The sequence below is a fragment of the Globicephala melas genome, chromosome 16 (genome assembly GCF_963455315.2).
Source record: "Globicephala melas chromosome 16, mGloMel1.2, whole genome shotgun sequence".
Taxonomy (NCBI): Eukaryota; Metazoa; Chordata; class Mammalia; order Artiodactyla; family Delphinidae; genus Globicephala; species Globicephala melas.
In genome coordinates this window covers 25,438,164-25,459,286 of record NC_083329.1, presented here as the reverse complement: position 1 = coordinate 25,459,286, position 21,123 = coordinate 25,438,164, and the positions used below count along the sequence as shown (strand labels likewise).

Genomic DNA, 21,123 nt, shown 5'->3' with positions numbered 1-21,123 from the left:
CTCAGTCACAATAGACACATGGCAAGTGCTCAGTCGCCACATGGGCCTTGGGGCTACTGTATTAGTCAGCCCAGGTGTAGAGTATTTCTTTTCATCCTCACTTAAACTTCTGTTGGACAGTGCTGCCCTAGAGGGAGCCGACTGAGTGGAAGCAAGGTCAGAGGCAGTGTGAAGGTAAGAAGGAAGAAGTGAGAAAATAGGTGATGGGAGGAATGAAGCTAATAGGCAGAATCCCCAGTTCTCACATTTTCCTTGTTTTTGAGGATCTTGACAGTTTTAAGGAGTACTGGTCAGGTATTTTGTAGAAGGGTTTGTTGGGAGTTGAGGGTTTGGGGAGGAAGCCACAAAGTGTCACTCTCATCACCTCGTATCATCACTTCATATCAAGGGTACATACCGTCAACATGACTTATACTGAGTGTTGATGTTAACCTTGATCACTTGGCCGAGGTAGGCAGTCCCTTGGTTTTAAAACTATGTGCTTGTGCTAACAACTCCCAAATTTATTTTCCAGCCCAGATTTTCTTGATCTCTGGATTTATACATTTATACATCCAATTACAGGTTTAACAGCTCTACTTGGACCCTTCACAAAAAAAGATGCTCACAAATAGACCCCCCCCACCATGCTCTTCAGGTCTACACTTTCTGTAGTCCTGTAGTCTTCTCCACTTCGGTTAAGGCACTTCTGTTTTCCAGTTGTCAAGGTAAAAAAATCTAAGTGTTGTCCTTGCTGCTTTCACTGTTCCGTAGAGTCTGTCAGGAAATCATGTTGACTTAAACTTCAGAGTATTCCCGGATGTGGTCACTCGACACCATCTCTACCTCTCCCACCTGAGCCACTATCATCTTATACTGGAGCATTACCCTAGCTTCCTAACTGCTCTCCCTGTTATTTCTTCTTTGCCTCCTTAGAATCCATTTTCCACACAGCAGTCGGATTCATGTTTTGAAAAGAACTTTACTGACATTGATATACACACAGAAAAGTGCACACGTTATGGGTTTGCAGTGAGTTTTCACAAGCTGATCACACCTCGAAGTCCAGCACCCAGAGCAAGAAGCAGCACATGACCAGCAGCTCCTCACATTCCCTTGCAGTCAGTGATCCCTCAAGGATGACCCCTGTCTTGACTTCTAAGAGCATAGGTTAGTCTTATCTGTTGTTTATGTAAATGACATCATACGATGTATAAGTTTTGAGTCTGGCTTCTTTTATGCAACATTATGTGTGTGAGAGTCATCCATGATGGTGCATGAAATTTGGTTTCTTCATTGCTGTGAACTATTCCATTGTGTTAATATACCCCAATTTATCCATTCTACTGTTGATGGGCATTCAGGTAGTTCCCAGTGTTTGGCTATTATGAATCATGCTGCTATGAATGTTCTAGTATGTGGCTTTGGGGAAATATATGTATATATTTATGTTGGGTGTATACCCCAGAGTGGGATTTCTGGTTCAATGTGTACTAGCCTTGGCCTTAGTATATGTCACCAATTTTTTTGCTAGTGATTGTACATCAGCAAGTGATCTTTTTTTTTTTTTAAATTAATTTATTTTATTTTTGGCTGCATTGGGTCTTCGTTGCTGCGCCTGGGCTTTTCTCTAGTTGCGGTGAGCGGGGGCTAGTCTTCGTTGCAGTGCGCAGGCTTGTCATTGCGGTGGCTTCTCTTGTTGCCGAGCACGGGCTCTAGGCGCACGTGCTTCAGTAGTTGTGATGCACAGGCTTAGTTGCTCCACGGCATGTGAGATCTTCCCGGACCAGGGCCCGAACCCATGCCCCTTGCATTGGCAGGCAGATTCTCAACCACTGCGCCACCAGGGAAGCCCAGCAAGTGATCTTTTAAAAAATAAAAGTTAACTCCTATTACTTCTCATTTGAAAACCCATCAATGGTCTATTAGCTCACTCAGGATAATAGCTAACGTACTTACAATGGCACATAAGGCCCTATATAGCTGGTTTACCAACTTGTCTTTGAACATGCTGAGGACAGTTACATCTTAGGGCCATTGCATTAGCTACTATCTCCATCTCCTTTGTCCTTCTGACACATCTGCATGGCCTGCTCCCTTATTAACTTCAGATGTCTGCTTAAATACCACCAACGTACATAAATAACCCTTCCTACCCATTTGTTTACTTTGCATTACTTTTCCTCTTACCACTTACTTCCTGGCCTATCTATATTTATATATTTTTTGATGTGGACCATTTTTAAAGTCTTTATTGAATTTGTTACAATATTGCTTCTGTTTTATGTTTTTTGGATTTTTTGGCCACGAGGCATGTGGGATCTTAGCTCCCCAACTGGGGATTGAACCCACAACACCTGCATTGGAAGGCAAATTCTTAACCACTGGACCACCAGGGAAGTCCCTATCTATATGTTTAATATATCTAAAATATTATGTGTGTCCCCACTAGAGACTTAGTTTTTTGTTAATTGCTTATCAAAAACAGTGGATATTAGTAGCTGTCCAATAAATAGTTGAATGAATAAATGAATTCAGGAAATAATTCTAGTTGTAATAGACATAAGGTGTCTAGAAATAGAAATTTGGGGAGAATGGAAGTAAGGCAAATGAGGTTAAAAATTGATTAAAATTTTAATTTTTATTAATATAAGAGCTTTAAAGGACACTGGGCTTATGATTAAAAGTTGCAGCCCTCGGGCTTCCCTGGTGGCGCGGTGGTTGAGAATCCGCCTGCCAATGCAGGGGACGTGGGTTCGATCCCTGGCCCGGGAAGGTCCCACATGCTGCGGAGCAACTAGGCCTGTGAGCCACAACTACTGAGCCTGCGCATCTGGAGCCTGTGCTCCGCAACGGGAGAGGCCGCGACAGTGAGAGGCCTGCGCACCGCGATGAAGAGTGGCCCCCGCTCGCCGCAACTAGAGAAAGCCCTTGCACAGAAATGAAGACCCAACACAGCCAAAAATAAATTAATTAATTAATTAAAAAAAAAAATAGCAGCCCTCTGTCTCCTCCCAGTTCCCACTCCCCAAAGTTGACTACTTTCAACTTTTTTTTTTTAAATAAAATTTTTTTAAATCATTGTGTTCTGAACTCACAGCATTTTAAAAAAAGTTAATTTTTATCTTATTTATTTTTGGCTGTGTTGGTTCTTCGTTGCTGCATGTGGGCTTTCTCTAGTTGTGGCGAGTGGGGGCTACTCTTCCTTGCAGTGCACGGGCTTCTCATTTTGGTGGCTTCTCTTGTTGCGGAGCACGGACTCCAGAGCACAGGCTCAGTAGTTGTGGCACATGGGGTTAGTTGCTCCACAGCATGTGGGATCTTCCCAGGCCAGGGCTCGAACCCGTATCCCCTGCATTGGCAGGCAGATTCTTAACCACTGCACCACCAGGGAAGTCCCAAAAGTTGAGTACTTTCAATGCTTAGCTGTTTCTTATGCTATTAAATTTGATATTTTAAAAATTTGTGGTTAAATTGCTTTTTTTTTTTAAATTTCAGTTTTAGATGTTATTTAAGGGCTTCCTACACTGGAAGATAACGATCTGCTTTTCCTAAACTTCCTTCCTCCTTCTAATACACAAACATCTTTCTCGCTATCCTCCCAGTATAATTATCCAAAATTTAAAGACATGCTTTCAGTTGGCTTCAGATGCCACTTTCTCAGGGAAGCATTCCCTAACTTCTCATATCAAACTAATGTTTAGTGTGTACATTATTATGAACATGTGAAAATTGTTCACTGTGAGCCAGATAATGTATTATCACATCTTATAGTTTTTTTCCTTGGAATTTTCCATAATTCTTATTTTTTTGCTTACTCTTCTTCACATCACTAGCTTATTAGCCCATGCTCGTTGCCAGAATTCTAAAACACATGGGGTCATGTATCAGTTCTTTAGGTTGTTCTGGAGGCATCTGTCCTAGAATTGCCAGCAGGAACTATAGAACTGTACAGCCTGTTGCTCTGAATCTTCCCTTCACAAACTAACCTAAAAATTCTCTTTATCTTTTTTCCTATGTTTAAATCCTTCACTTCTGGATCCCAACTCAGAGTCTTTCTTAGTAGGAAGAGTAATTTTTTAAGGTCTTGTATATCAGTTATCTGTTGCCATAGTAATGCTGCATAGCAGATAACTGAGAAGCCTTAGTTGCTCACAATAAGTATTCTTCACATTTCTGGGGTGCTCTGCTGACTTTGGGAGTTGTCTGGCTTTCAGCTGGTCTTCGGTGGTCTTGGCTGGGACGACTGGGGTGACCTAGCTCTGTTTCAGGTATCTCATCCTCCTTGGGGTCCGCCAGTCTAGCTAAGGTGTGGTCTTCACATGGTGATGGCAGAGGGCAAACAAAAATGCTTACGTGCTTTTCTTGTATTTTAAATATACCTGCTGACCGTTTTTTTTTTTTCTGATTTACCAACATATACTTTATTATAGTTTTAAAATGTAAACAACTATTTGAAGAAACAAGGAAACAGTATACATTGAAAGCAAAACCTGAAATTACAACACTAGGGAAATTTAAAGGTCATCTGTCAGTAGCTGTCTTTCTGGTTGCAACTGCAGAGACCTCTCCTTGCCCTGAGAAATCACTGATATGTGGGGCTTTTGCTAGGAGTATGACAATTTCACTTTATCCCTTGTCTGCCTTGATTGTCCCAGGAATGAGGCAGAAGCCAAGAGGAGTTATTAAGAAGGAGAGTTTTACAAGCAGTGGTGTACTGGTGAATGGGTTTTCCAAAAAGAAAAGCCCTGATTTGTAGCATTTGCCAGTTCCCATGGCCTAAATAGTCCCACCATGGCCAATTTCAAGGATGACTGTATTTAATAAACAAATTGTGCAATTTGTGAAAATTTAACAATCAGTTCTTAGGAGCTAGTACTGGCCCACTCCAGCACACTGCTGCTTAGTTCTAAAATGGGGTGTTTTTAAATATGCAACTTATTTGACCAAAAACAAGTATCTGTGCAAATGTGCAGAGAAAAAATTAAGATGAGTAACTTCCTTCAGCTGTCTGATTAAATGTCACTTTCTCCGGGGGGGGGGGTGTTTTTTCCCTTTCTATATTATGTAAGATTCTCCTCTAAGTCTTTTAACACTGTTATTGTTCTTTCACAGTATTTATCACACTGATTATTTGTTTCATATTGGTCTATCCCACTAGACCTTAACCTTCAGGGAAGATGGGGACCATATCTATCATAGGGTTAGCCTGGATCCTGCAATAGTGAAGTGTATAGTAAATGTCAGATAAACGAATGATTAAATCTCAGGAATATGAAATTTTTTTAGGGTTCTTTTTATTGAATTGTATGTGAATTGTGTTCCTCCTTCAAGGATTTGGCAGAAAAGAGAGGAAAAACATTACTAATTTGCGGGAGAGATAAGCTGGCTTCCCTTTGGGCTTTTTGCTGGCCTCACCACATTCCCCTGTGTAATCAAGGCTGTAAAGCTTTGATTAGTAGTATGTTGTTTGTGGCTTTAGGGCCTTCGGATACTAGTAATTGTTTTCATCAGTGTATTAGTTATGACTCTGGGACTTGTAAGCAGCTGGAAACAAGAGTGTTCCTACTGGTAAATATGAATGTTTATTGTTCTGAATTAGATGACAGTACTTTCACTGTTATTTCAGACGAGTGTTTGAAGAACATGTTTTTAAACTTGGTGACTGAGTTGCAGTACAGTTTTGTGATTGGTATTGCATTCAGTAAACTTCTGCAGCATGAAGTTTTGAAAGAATGAAAAATTAACATTAATTAAACTAACCTAAGTTATAGAAAGCCTTCTATAAATGAACTAAAAAACTAACTATAAAAAACTGTTTCTAAACATGAGCTTATGTAGGTTTAAATTACCGATCTATAATGTTATATTTAATCATTTCAGCCTTTTCATAATTTGGAAAGAGATTCACATATTTGTGACCCATTGTTTGGTCATTACAGGCATTGACTTTGTTTGGACAGGAACTTGTGATAGAGCTAGAAATTTGCTCCCCAGACTGAAGCAGACCTTGCTTGTGTGTGGTCTAAATATTTATATTTCTTAATGACAAGTTTTTGTCCTTTTTTTTTTTTTTAGTAATAGTCCTTTAGGAACTTTTTTTTTTTAATATTTATTGGCTGTGCTGGGTCTTGGTTGCAGCATGCAGAATCTTTTTAGTTGCGGCATGCAAACTCTTAGTTGCGGCATGTGGGATCTAGTTCCCTGACCAGGGATTGAACCCGGGCCCCCTGCATTGGGAGTGCAGAGTCTTAGCCACTGGACCACTAGGGAAGTCCCTGTCTTCTGCTTTTTTGATCCAATTAAGTGGTAAATGTAAGTGATCTTTTATATCATGAAATTTTAGGTCTTAAAGGGACAATAACATCTTAGTCTAGCCTTTTCATTTTGTATAGCACTTGGATTGTAAGTTTTATGAGACTGCTGTTGGCTGGCAGTAGTTGTCAGTAAATATTTGTTGAATGAGTGAATAAATGACTGTACCTTGTGGATAAAGAATGAAGACCAGAGAGATTAGAAAACTTTCATGCTTATACAATTAGTGGAATAGCCAAGGCTATTTAATGGCCATTTTAAGAAAGCTGAAGAGTAGGATGACTATAGACGGTGCTATAAATGAATAGATTTCAGAGAAACACTAATAAAAATAATTTCTACTATCATAGTTCCCAGTAACTATTAAGGGAATTCCAATATTTTAAGCTATAGCAATGGCTCCAAGTCTCTCTGTGTACGAGGTTGTTGCAGGAAAAAAATTTTGATGCGATTAGTGATTTTAAAGAAGTATGTGTAAAAAGCTTAGGAAATATTCTCTCTAGAACAAGATATTTCATTGACAATCCAAGCTCAGAATATAACTTAAATATAATTGTGTGATTACATTTTAGTCGCTGTTAGGGACTGAAAGACTAAATTTTACTAATGTTTTCTAACATGTAAGAAATATGAAAGAGAAAGATCTTTCTTTTCTGCAGCAAGTGGACAAAATTCTTGCTTTGTGCAGGAAACCTTGGCAGACCTTGAGAATTCTAAATTGCTGTTTTGCCCTTTTTTTCCTCAGAAGAATTTGAATAGTTTTTTTTTCTTCTATCTGAAACATGTTTTTCTTCTCCTCACCCTCATGTTTAACTTAATTAGGACTCCTCTTCTGTATCTACATATTTTTTTCTGATACAGCCAAGTCTTTTTAAAACATCATTGAGAGCTCTCAAAGCTTTTTAAAAAAATTTTATTTATTTTTGGCTGTGTTGGGTCTCTGTTGCTGCGTGCGGGCTTTCTCTAGTTGCGGTGAGCAGGGGCTACTCTTTGTTGCGGTGCGCGGGCTTCTCATTGCAATGGCTTGTCTTGTTGCAGAGCACGGGCTCTAGGTGCACAGGCTTCAGTAGTTGTGGCACACGGGCTCAGTAGTTGTGGCTCGCAGGCTCTAGCGTGCAGACTCAGTAGTTGTGGTGCGTGGGCTTAGTTGCTCTGCGGCATGTGGGATCTTTCTGGACCAGGGCTCAAACCCGTGTCCCCTGCATTGGCAGGCTGATTCTTAACCACTGCACCACCAGGGAAGCCTTAGAGCTCTCAAAGCTTCTTTTACTACCAAGTTCCTCATCCTCAGAGCTAGATATGGGAAGTCTTTCTTGTCCCTTGCTTCCAAGTGAATGGCCCTAAACAGACCAGAAGGGCACAGTCTCATTTGCATTCTCTTTGGTATTCTCTAGGTATATTCCTGGCAGACATGTCACCCTGCACTATTTCGGATTCTTCCTTGGGTTTTTACTGTCAGCTCTTAGTCATATTCCTTCTAGCCATCAACTCGTCCAACATCATGACCAAGTCATGAGTACCCAGAAACTCCTCGTGTTTAAGTAAGCCCTTTAGGGCTTATTCTACAACAGAGAGTATGTTTTTGTTTTGCTTTTAAATTGCTAGATCAGGTTGATGGAAAAGCTTTTTTTTTTTTTAATATCTTTATTGGAGTATAGATGGAATAGCTTTTTAAGCTAGCGTGTATTCAGTTCACAACATGTCATCAAGGGACCATCGTAAAAGTAGGATTGGGAGCATGGAGGACTTGCCTAGTTCCCTAACCAGAATGAACGCGCCCCATCAACTGAAGAGAGAACTCAGACTTGGTATCATCCATCACCTTAGAGATCCACAGTTTCTTATATCTGCTAGACTATGTCTTAGTCCTGGACATTGTTCTGTGCTTGCCCTGATTTACCTGTAGTATTCATTGCCTGTTTTGGTTTATAGGGTGCAAATTAGCTTTGATATTCACCTGCCCTATTTTACTTGGAGAAGGTCGTCATGTCTTGCCACTGAAACTCAAAGATTACAAAGATAGTGCATTTGATTTAGATTTGAGTGTGGGTAGTGAGACCTCAGAAGCCAAAACTAGAACCAATATGGAAATTACAGGGAAGTCAGTTTCAGCTTAATATTAGTAGAATTTCTAATAAGTAGAGCTGTTAGAAAATGCTCTGTATTGTTCCTAGATGTGTAGTTACTTTACTAAGGGTGATTCAGCAGAAGCTAGGTAAACAGTTGGAGGGTTTTGTGTGGGCACTGACAGTGTGGGTGGGGTGGGCTAGATGATACACCAGTGGTGAGATTTTTGACTCCGATGTAAATGTTCAGTGGTTATAGACTAATGCAGAGAGAGAACAAGCTGAGAAGACTTCTGGCAGTGGTTAGTCACTGAGCAAGATGAAATTGCCAAGGGAGGATGTACTTGGAAGAGCAGAAGGCCATACCTCAAAGCCCGTATTTAAAAGGTGGAAGCAGGAAGTGGAACTACTGAAGGAAAACACTGAGAGGAAGAAAACTGGAATAGTTTAGAGTACAGAGGCCAAGGGGAGAGAGATGGAAGGAGGAAGGAGGAATTCGAGAATAACATAGAAACTGGTTTACTCTAAGGCAGTCGTCCGCAAGGTAAGTTGCATGCACAGCCAACCACTAGGATGTAGTAGGACTCGCGTGTCTATTCAAACATAAATAGCTCGCAAAAAAAAACAAAAACATAAATAGCTTTATAGAAACACATTTATACTGATTATTCTTGAATTTATTTTTGAAGGTATTTCATGATGTACATAATGTATTAATATAGTAATATTTGTGTATAACTTATAAATACATACAGTATATTGGAGGAGGTGTGGCCAACATTTAACTAATAGAATACACAGTCAAAAAATGATTTGGGTCCTCTGTCCAAGAAAGAAAATGCTCTAGGTCTCTTCTATGCTTATAGGTATCCCATTTAGGTTTTTTAAAATTTTTTTTATTGTGTTAAAACACATAAAATTTACCATCTTAACTATCTTTAAGTGCACAGTTCAGTGGTATTAGATATATTCACATTGTTGTGTAACCATGACCTTCTTCTATCTCCATAATTCTTTTCATCTTATAAAACTGCAACTCTATACCCATTAAACAGTAACTCCCATTTCCCCCTACCCACAGCCCCTGGCAGCCACCATTCTACCTTCTTTCTTCATGATTTTTTTGACTATCCTAAGTACCTCATATAAGTGGAATCAGACAGTTTTTGCCTTTTTGTGGTTGGCTTAATTAGCATAACATCCTCAAGATTTATCCATGTTGCAACATATTACAGAATTTCCTTCCCTTTTAAGACTTAATAATATTCCATTATGTGTATATACCACATTTTGTTTATTTTTCAGTCCATGGACACATGGGTTGCTTCTATGTTTTAGCTATTGTGAATGATGCCGCTATAAACATGGGAGTACAGATAGTTCCCCCACACCCTCCTTTCAGCTTTTCTTTTTAGAATAGACCCAGAAGTAGAATTGCTGGATCATATGGTGATTCTATTTTTAATTTTTGGAGGAACTACCATACTGTTTTCTACAGTGGCTGTACCATTTTACATTTCCACCAACAGTTCACAAGGGTTCCACATCCTCGTCAACACTTATCATTTTCTGTTTTTTTGATAGTAGCCATCCTAATGGATATGAGGTGGTATCTCATGGTAGTTTTGATTTGCTTTTACCTAATGACTAGTGATGTTGTGCATCTTTTCGTGTACTTCATGGCCATTTGTATATCTTCTTTGGAGAAATATCCATTTAAGTTCTTTGCCCATTTTTAAATGGGTTGTTTTATTGTTTGAGTTTTGGGAGTTATATGCTGGATACTATTCCTTTATTAGATAAACTACTTGTAAATATTTTCTCCCATACTGTGGGTTGCCTTTTTACTCTGTTGATTATTATCTTCTGATGTACATCAGTTTTAGTTTTCTTGAAGTCCTATTTGTCTTTTTTTCTCGTTTCCTATGCCACTGGTGTCATATCTAAGAAATTATTGCCAAATCTAATGTTGTGAAGCTTTTGTCCTATATTTTCTTCTAAGAGTTTTATACTTGTAGGGCTTATATTGAGGTTCTAGATCCATTTTTTGAGTTGATTTTTGTATGTGGTGTTAGATAAGGATCCAACTTCATTCTCTTGCATGTGGATATCCAGTTTTCCCAGGCCTGTTTGTTGAAAATAATATCCTTTCCCCATTGAAGGTTTGGCACCCTTGTAAAAAATCATTTGTCCATATTGCAAGGGTTCATTTCTGGGCTCTTTAGTAGATTACATTTGTGTATATGTCTGTCTGTTCACTAATACCACACTGGTTTTATTACTGTAGCTTTATGGTAAGTTTTGAACTCAGGAAGTATATCCTCAAGTTTTGTTCTTTTTTAAGATTGCTTTGGCTACTTGGGGACATTTTGAGATTCCATATGAATTTTAGGATTTTTTTTTTCTATATCTGCCAAAAACATGATTGGGATTTTGGTGGGAATTGCATTGAATCTGTAGTAGCTTTGGGTAGTATGGACATCTTAACAGTATTAAGATTTCCAATTAATGAACATGGGATGTTTCTATTTATGTCCTTAATTTCTTTTGTCAGTGTTTGTAATTGTACAATCTTTTTCCTTCGTGGTTAAATTAATTCCATATTCTTTTTGATACTATTGTGAATAGAATTGTTTTTGTGAACAGAATTGTTTTTGTAGTTTCCTTTTCAAATTGTTCATTGTATATAGAAATGCAACTGATTTTTCTGCATTGGCTTTATATTTTGCTACTTTACTGAATTTGTTAGTTTTAAGTTTTTTTGGTGTGTGGAATCTCTAGGGTTTTCTTACATATAAGATCATATCATCTGCAAATAGAGAATTTTACTTCTTCCTTTCCAATTTGGTTGCCTTTCTTTTTCTAGCCTAATTGCTCTGGGTAGAACTTCCAGTACTGTATTGAGTAGAAATGCTGAAAGTGGGTATCCTTGCCTTGGTCCTGATCTTAGAGGAAATGCTTTCAGTCTTGGACCATTGGGTATGATGTTTCTTGTGAGTTTTTCACATATGGCTTTTATTATGTTGAGGTAGTTTCCTTCTATTCCTAGTTTGAGTGTTCTTATCATAAAAGGGTGTTATTCTATCAGATTCTTTTTCTACATCTATTGAGGGATCGTGTGGAATTTTTTCCTTCATTCTGTTGATAATGGCATATTACTTTTTTTTTTTTGTTAAGTCTGTTGAACCATGCTTGCATTTCCCACTTGGTTATGGTATTTAATCCTTTTAATATGCTGCTGACTTCTGTTTGCTGCATTTTGTTGAAGGTTTTGGCATCACTGTTCACAAGGGATATTGGTCTGTAGTTTTCTTGTTGTGTCTCTGACCAGATTTGGTATCGAGGTGATGCTGGCCTCACAGAATGAGTTTGGAAGTATCCCCTCCTCTTCAGTCTTCTGGAAAAATTAGAGAAGAATTGGTGTTAGTTCTTTAAATGTTTGGTAGAATTCATCAGTCAAGCCATCAGGTCCAGGGCTTTTCTTTGTTGGAAGACTTTTGATTACTGATTCAATCTCCTTATTAATTATAGGAATAGTCAGATTTTCTAGTTCTTCATGATTTAATCTCGGTAGATTTTGTGACTCTAGGAGTTTGTCCATTTCATCTAGTTATGATTTGTTGGCATCCAACTGTTCACAGTACTCCTTTTTTTTTTTTTTTTTTTTTTTTTTTTTGCGGTACGCTGGCCTCTCACTGCTGTGGCCTCTCCCACTGTGGAGCACAGGCTCTGGGCTCACGGGCCCAGCCACTCCGCGGCATGTGGGATCCTTCTGGACCGGGGCACGAAACCGCGCCCCTGCATCGGCAGGCGGACTCTCAACCTCTGTGCCACCAGGGAAGCCTTACTCCTATCCTTTTTATATCTGTAGAACCAGTGCTAATGTCCCCACTTTCATTTCTGATTTCAGTAATGTGAGTCTTTACAGCTTTGTTCCCCACCCCTTTTGGTTGGTGATGTCAGATAATTAACATCTTTATACATAGTACACTCAAAAACAAAGTTATGATTCTTTAAAATTATAAATTCAAAGTTATGATTCTTTCTCAAATTATGTAGAAAACAAGATTTGGAGTGAGAAACCTAAGTTACAGTAATACTAGCTTTTACACTGATAGTTTTTTTTTTTCTTTAAATGTATTGGTCTCTTAAGTCATGTAGAAAAAGTGTAGTTACAAACCACTGTTACAATAATACTAGCTTCTGCAATTACCAATGTACTCACCTTTACTGAGATCTGTATTTCTCTATAGGCTTCAAAATACTGTCTAGTGTCCTTTCATTTCACCCTGCAGGACCCCCTTGAGCATTTTTTTGTAGGGCAGGTCCAGTGGTCACATACCCCCTCAACTTTTGTTTATCTGGGAAAGTCTCGATTTCTCCCTCACTCTTAACAGTTTTGCCAGATATAGGATTCTCGTTTGATAGTTTTTTCTTCTAGCATTTGACTATATCGACCTATTGTCTTGTGGCCTCTGAAGTTGCTGACAAGAAGTCTGATAATCTTACTGAGGATCCCTTGTATGTGATGAGTCACTCCTATTGTGCTTTCAAGATTCTCTTTGTCTTTTGAAAGTTTGATTATAATGTGTCTTGGTGTGGGTCTCTGAGTTCTTCTTACTTGGAGTTTACTGAGCTCCTTGGATGTTTATATTCATGTATTTCATTAAATTTGGGACATTTTCAGCCATTATTTCTTCAAATATTCTCTGCCCTTTTCTCTCTCTCTTCTCCTTCTGTGACTCCCACTATGCTTATGTTGGTCTTCTAAATCATGTCCCATGGGTCCCTTAGTCTCTATTGGCTTTTCTTCCGTTCCTTTTTTCTTCAGACTCAGTAATTTCCATTGTCCTATCTTCAAGTTCGCTGAATCTTCTGTCTGCTGAAATCCGCCTTTGAATCCTTCTAATGAATTTTTCATTTCAGCTATGTATCAATACTCTTCAGCTCCAGAATTTCCTTTTGGTTCTTTCTAAGTTTTCTATCTCTTTATTGATATTTCCATTTTGTTCACACATTGTTTTCTTGACGTTTTCCATATCTCCCTTTAGTCTGTTGGGCGTCTTTAGGACAGTTACTTTGAAGTCTTTGTCTAGTGTATCAGCCGTTATGTGTTTTTCAGAGACAGCATCTGTTGATTTTTTTCTTTTATTTATTTGGCTGTGTGGGACCTTTCGTTGCGGCGTGTGGGACCTTTCGTTGTGGCACGTGGGCTTCTCTCTAATTGTGGCATGTAGGTTTTCTCTAATCTAGTTGTGGCACGTGGGCTCCAGAGCACGTGGGCTCTGTAGTTTGTGGCACATGGGCTCTAGTTGAGGGCTGTGAGCTCAGTAGTTGTGGTGCGCGGGCATAGTTGCCCCACAGCATGTGGGATCTTAGTTCCTCGACCAGGGATCGCACCTGTGTCCCCTGCGTTGAAAGGCAGATTCTTTACCACTGGACCACCAGGGAAGTTCTGATAGTTTTCTTTTTCTTTGAGTGAGCCATACTTTGCTGTTCCTTTGTATGCCTTGTGATTTATTTTATTTTACTGGACTTTTGAATTTAGTAATGTGGTAACTCTGGAAATCAGATTCCCCCCTTCCCTAAGGTTTGCTTGTTTTTCTTATTGTTTGTTTTTTGTTTTTGATTGTTGTAGACGGTCTCTTTGCTGAGGATCAGTCTGAGATGTAAGCTGAAGGTCTTCCCAGGTCTTTTCTGAGCCTTTCCCTGGGCGTACACAGTCACTTTCTAATTTTCTCCATATATGCAGTTGTTTTTAAATGTCCTAGTCTTTAAAGTCTGGCTCCAAAAGGGGAAAAAGTGAAATATGAAGGGGGAGAAGGGGTCTGGCCTTTTAATCCCCCTGGAAGTCATTTCAGCCAGAGGGAAGGGGCTGCAATAGGGTCAGGAAGGCACAGTGACAGTGGCCGCCCACCTTCTTGTCTGCGCTCTGTGATCAGAAGCAGCACTCAGAGCAGAGATGCCGATATTTGGAGGACAGGGTCCTTTTTGCCCACCCTAGCTCCCACAAGCTGTGGGCAGTGGTTCTAGGAAAACATGCACAGTTGTCTGCCAAGGGGCTGGGGATGGAGGATGGGTAGCTCCTACTGTGCTAAGAGCCCAAATTGACTGACATTCACCACAATTTACCATCTAAGTCTTCCTGTGGAAGTTGCAAGCCTTCAAAGTTCCAAAATGGTTGGATGAGACAGATTCTACCAATGCAGTTGTTGTCTAGGTGGGAGATAGATTCCTGGTGCTTCGTACTGCAGCATCTTCCCAGAATCCCCTCCCCCATTTAGTTTTATGAATATTCCCTCGTCAGATTTTGACTGGATGTTTCCTTTTTGCCTAACCATAATGGACATAATGAAGGCTTAGAAACATGCAGAAGATGCCACCCCTGGCTCTGGTTAAGAGCACTGTCTTGTTAAGGCTAAGCTGTTGCTGCCTAACAACAACTCCCCCTCCCGGCCCTCCAAATTTAGTGGCTTGAAACAACCCCCATTTTATTGGTCGTGATGCGGAAGTTCAGGAATTTATCATGGGGGGTGACCTCTGCTCCAGTGATGTTTGCTGGGCTCACTCACGGGGCTGCGTTCACTTGGTGGCTGGAAGGTCTGAGGTGGCCTCACTCAGGTGTCTGCGGCCTCATGCTGGCTGTCACCCGGAGCGCCACGGTTCTCATCCTCGGGGCCTTCTCTCCGCATGGCCTTCTCTCTGGCAGGATAGGCTGAGCTTCTTTACATGGTACCTGGTTTCCCAGGCAGCGGGAGCTGTCAGGCCTCTTAGGGCCCAGGCCCAGAACTGGCACCGCAGTCACTTCTGATGATTCTGCCGATCAAGTCACAGGGCAGCTCAGGTTCAGGTAGAGAGGAAATAAGAGTCTACCTCCTGACAGGAAGAGTAGTCCTATGTCTGCAGGTTTAGGAGGAGTTGTTGGTACCCATCTTTGCAGAAGATCTCCGACAGGAGTCTAGACAGTCACTTGACTCGATATAGACTCAAAACAACTCAATTATAATGAAGTTCAAATTGAATGTGAGATTTCCAGGGCACCCCCCTTCTCCCCTATTAGAATGTATGCTCCAGGCGGGCAGGGAGTTTTATCTGTTTGGTTCATTGCCTCGTTTCCAGCCTGAGAGCAGTGCCTGGCTTGTGATAGAGGCTCAGTGAGTATCTGTTGCCGGAAGGACTGCTTGATGGTGATGGTAGTAGCAGAAGGGTTGGTGTAGAACAGGTCCATCAGAGAAGGCTGCAGAGACAACGTGAATCTGCCGCCAAGTTTGCGAAAAGCGTGATGGACGTGAATCAGTGTCTCAGAGGTGGGGACACAATGCTTATTCACTGTTCCGCAACATTGAGGCCCGCCCGTGCCAGATGTGAGGGGGAAGTAAGAGACCTTCCCTTGAGGAAGGGGATCCCAACATCGCAGTGTATGACATGTGCTAAATCATAGAAAAGAGAGGGGTCTTCTTGGGATGACAGTGGGAGGCTTCAGCATGGGTGTGCTCGGATAGGAGTGAGTAAGGTGAGTGTGACTGAAACTGAGCTGAAGACACGACTAAAAAATGATGGTTATGGGGTGTGCATGTGACTGAAAAATTTCCAGAGGCTTGAAAACAGTCACCTTCAGGATATATTTTTACACCCTGAAATGGTAAGGGTCTCCCCCTCTAAGTCCTTAAACATGTGTTAATTGCTGAAAACTAGATTTGAGAGTTTCTGAATTTGGTGTAAAATTTTTTAATATCAGTGATAAGGAGGGACTTCCCTGGCGGTCCAGTGGTTAAGACTCCGTGCTTCCACTGCAGGGGGAACGGGTTCCATCCCTGGTCTGGGAACTAAGATCCCACATGCCATGCAGCATGGCATAAAACAAAAACAAAAAACAGTGATAAGGAGAGTGTCAAGGGAGACCATTCATTATTAGGATTGGTGAGTTAATTGATGGTGATTATTCACCTTACTGTAGTTTTATAATGCTTTTAGAAGTTTGCAGAGATCATTGCCAAATACATGTGCCACGGTGAAAAGCAAAAATATAAAATTATTAGTATGTAGTAGTATCTTCCCTCCCTCCCTCCTTCTGCCGGGGAAGTGATCTCAGCCCTTGTTTGTGGTGAGTGAACCAGGAGAGGAGATGGATAAAGGAATGAGATGAGCATTCTGAACATTGAGTTCCATTAGGTAAGCAGGAGTATTTTTAAAGTCCTCTCCCCTGAATCACTTCTGTCCATACAAACAAGCAAAGCACTGTCGCTGAACCTGTGGCAGCATGTCCGGATGAGCGGGGGAACCTTTTATTATCTTTTCAGTCATCTTGAACAGCTCCTGAAGAAAGTGACTCTTGCTTTCGTGAGTAACTTTTCCCTTGTCTATAACCTTAGTTGTGGTCTTCTTTTTTCTCGCCTTTTTCTCCTGAGGCCACTTCAGCAAATAAAATTTTTAAAAGTTGAGGCTTGCCTGATGTGCCAGGGAAGAAAAAATACTTGTTTTGTGTGAGCTCTTTGTTGAAATGAGTCATGTCTAACTACACTAAGAAAATGAAACACTTAAAGGCACTTTGGGTTTTTTTAAATGTCCTCTTCACTCGTTGAACTCTAGGGCTCCTGGCTCATTGAAGGTTATTAGTATGGTAGGAATAGTGTCATTTATATATTTATTTACTCTTTTGGCTGCACTGTGCAGCACGTGGGATTCTGGTTCTCCAACCAGGAATCAAATCCGTGTCCCCTTCAGTGGAAGCGTGGAGTCTCAACACCTGGACCACCGGGGAAGTCCCCCGTGTCATTTATAATAGCAGTCACCACAGCCCCTTACATTTCATGTCCATTGGGCTTTCAGGTGGACAGGGCACAAGGCCAGTGAGGGGGGAAGGAGAGAACAAGCCCAATTCCTAATCTAGAACACTCCTCACCAAAACTTTTTGTGTAAATTTTTTTTTTTTAGTTTACTAGCTCGTGTCCTTTGTTAATCAGTGTACAATTACTTGTCTTCTGGTTTCTTGAAACAATAGATTAGATCACATTTGCCACAATAGCGTCTGTCAAAGTGGCTGGCCGTGGAAACTCCAGCACCGCCTTCCTCTGAAGGGCACTCCCTGCGAAGGTGGCTGATTTTACCGTTCTCATCCACCTCACGTTATTTTAGGACAGCCAGCTTAGCCTTCTTTCTCTTATGCTTGCTTTTCTTGGGAGCGGTGTAAGACTTCTTCCTTTTCTTAGCACCACCACGAAGTCTCCACACAGATGAAGAGTGGACTCCTTTGAATGTTGTAGGCAAAGTCCATCTTGCAGTTGCTGGCCAGCAAAGGAGTCTGCTGATCAGGAGGAATTCCTTTATTTAATTTTTTTATTTTTTGCGGTACGCGGGCCTCTCACTGTTCTGGCCTCTCCGGTTGCGGAGCACAGGCTCTGGACGCACAGGCTCAGTGGCCATGGCTCACGGGCCCAGCCGCTCCGCGGCATGTGGGATCCTCCCAGACCGGGGCACGAACCCGCGTCCCCTGCATCGGCAGGCGGACTGTCAACCACTGCGCCACCAGGGAAGCCCAGGAATTCCTTTCTTATCCTGGATCTTGGCCTTTACATTTTCTGTTGTATCCCAGGGTTCAACCTCCAGAGTGATGGTCATCACAGTAATCTGCATCTTGGCTGCAGTTCCTCTGTAATCTTGGTCCTCTTTCTAACCCTTCCCGCTTTTTGATTTGTGAGGTGTGAGGGAATGTCTCTGTCCCTTCCTTAATGTGCATGCCTTGAAGGGTTGTTTGAGGGTGTGGAACTTTAAAGATCTTTGCAGAAATGCACCTTCTTGTTTTTTTTACCCCATCCTCCAACTAGATGGAGAATTTGCATTATTGTTGGAGCGTAAGACAAGATCTCTGTCTTTTCAAGACTGAGACCCGTCAGGGAGGAAGAAAACTCTCCTCTACCCTTCTAGGTTCTTCTGGCTGGTCTAGGAATTAAATTGACATGAGTCAGATCAACAGGAGAAAATCAAATTTAATTTTGGGTTGCCGGATAGGATGGGGATGTGGGGAGGGGAGAAATAAGTAAGGGATATTAACAGGTACAAACTTCCAGTGCAAAATAAGTGAGTCACGGGTTTGAAATGTACAATGTGGGAATATATGTAAATCTTTGTGTGGTGACAGATCATAACGATTTATTGTGGTACTCCTTTTGAAATGTCTAGAATTATCAAATCACTATTGTGTAGTATTAAACTATGTTAGTTCCTAGGTCAACTATATTTCAGAAACAAACAAATTCATAGAAAAAGAGATCAGATTTGTGGTTACCAGAGGCGGGAGGGAGAGGGAAGAGGAATTGGATGAGGGCAATCAAAAGGTAGCAACTTCCAGTTATCAGAAAAATAAGTACTAGGGATGTAATGTACAACATGATAAATATAATTAACATTGCTGTGTGTTACATATGAAACTTGTTAGGATTTACTATCAAGAATTCTCATCACAAGGAAAGAAACTTCTTCTGTTTCTTTAATTTGTATCTATGTGAGATGGTGGATGCTCACTAATCTCGTGATAATCGTTTCATGCTGTCAAATCATTATACTGTACATCTTAAACTTACACAGTGCTGTATGTATGTCAAGTATATGTCATTAAAACTGGAAGAAAAACATTTGTTATGTATGGGAACTGCATATACATGAGAGGCTGAGAGACAGAAAGGTAAAAGGAAGCATACATGCCATCCTGAACTAAGGAATGGGATAAGGGTCTGGGGCCTCCAAGGACAGGAGGGTCACTTACCAGACAAGAAGAGTAGACATCTGGTGATTAGATGTGTGTTCTCCATGTGGATGGGGGCCACTTAGATAAAATTTCTCAGATAATAACCTTTTCTAAAAAATAAATCTCCAATATAAATTCTTCTAGGTAGTTAAGGGAGGGATAGAGGTTTCTCCTGAACCTGCAGGATCTTGATTGCCTTTAGCTCAATTGCCTCATGCAAAAATGGCACAGTTTTGGGAGGCTTGTTCTGAACCCCTTTAGACCCAACTTTTTATATTTTCCATTGTGGTCCTAGGAAATTTGTAATTTTGAAAGAGTGTGCCCCCTTTGTTTACTCTTCTCCCTCATGAAACCCTTTCTAGCTAAAATGGGATAGAAATAATTGAAGAAAATAAAATATTGATTACAATGGATATTTTTATTCTTTGGGGTTACTTCGTTTTAAAATTGTGGTATATGGTCTCCGGATTTGAACTGTGACATCTAACGTTTTCCATTATGCTGTTATGCCACTTTCTCCTAATTGGTTTGCTTAGGTCTTAGAATTTTCATTACTTTATTTCTTAAATTCCATCATATGTAGTAAAGCCATACTAACTTGAGGGAGTAGAGGGAAGGCCAGTCTAAACTAGCTTAAAATCTTAAACACAGTAGTTTTCAAGGAATGTTATATTGTCATTTGTGTGTATGTGCACATGTACATGAAACATAAATCACATGTTACCTAGCATGATCCTTAAGGAATTTGCAATTACCTGAGCCTTGGTTTTGCATGTAAATGGATACTTCTAAGTGCTTGAGGCTACTTTGAAAGAGTTCTTAATAGTTTAACCAGTAACCCTTAAAGTCTTGGTTATACTCATAGTAAACTTAAAAAAAAATTCTCATAGCTAGGGTGAGAGTCCATTTAGCTCAGCTGTGAAGTATTACGTTATTAAGTAGAATGGCGCTACTAGGATTTTTTTTTTAGAGAAAATCTATACTGTTCTCCATATACATGTGCATTTACATGACTATTATATCTACTATACACACACTGATGTGTATGTGCACATGTATTACAATCCCTGAGCACACCACATATTTGCGGACAATTTGAGGACATGATCTTTGGGTATAAACTAGACTAAGCTTTCTGAAGGCAGAAATTGTGTCGCTTGGCATTCTTCTTCCAAAGTAAACATATCTGCCAAAGACTGTGCTCTGGTACCCACATCAGTTGCGGGCATCCTTTACGAGGAGCAGCTCCAATTCCTTTCTGCCTTTCTGTTTGGGTGCTAATGGATGGGAGGGGGGAGTATGTGTCGGGGGAAGGCTGGGAGGTTGAGCTGTGCACTGTCTACACACTTGTGAGTGGGAGTGTGATTCCTTGCCCGACCCTGATTCTCTTGCCTGCCACATCATAATCACAGTAGTTAATAGCACAGGCCCTGGATTTGAACCTTGGCACTCTCATTTTCCAGCTGTGGAATCTATCTAGAGCAGATCTAGTTGATCTCTCTAACCTTCAGTTCCCTGATCTAGAAAATGGGGATCATAATTGCACCCTCCCAGGTATAAGTACCCCAGGTTGGATTTTTGATAGTGGCAGATGGGTAATCCATGTGTCCCCCATCCGTGTATGCAACAAACTGGTGGGTATAAAGTATTCAAAAAATTTCCAGAAATTTCCAAGAAACAAAACTTATTTTTGCTGCTTGCTAGCAACTATTTACATAGCATTTATATTGTATTTACATCTGTTTACATAGCATTTACATGTATTAGGTATTATAAATAATCTAGAGATGATACAGAGTATCAGGGAGGATGTGCTTAGGTTATATGCAAATACTGTGCCATTTTGTATGAGGTAGTTGAGCATTCCTGGATTTTGGTACGGAGGGTGGTGTGCTGGAACCAACCCCACCCCCATACCAAAAGACGACTATATAACACACGTTTCTGTATCTCCTTTCTAGGTAGTCATTTCTTCTAGGACATTGTCCTTGGCTTATTTGTAACTGACTTATAGAACTT

At 40.5% G+C, this 21,123-nt stretch overlaps 1 protein-coding gene and 1 pseudogene across 3 annotated transcripts in view; one reads left to right on the top strand and one right to left on the bottom strand.

Annotated features, from left to right (window-relative positions):
- CNNM2 (cyclin and CBS domain divalent metal cation transport mediator 2) overlaps positions 1 to 21,123 on the top strand; it is a 139,737-nt gene that overhangs the window by 42,548 nt on the left and 76,066 nt on the right. The window lies entirely within an intron of this gene.
- Positions 17,331 to 17,993, bottom strand: LOC132593626 (ubiquitin-ribosomal protein eS31 fusion protein-like; annotated as a pseudogene).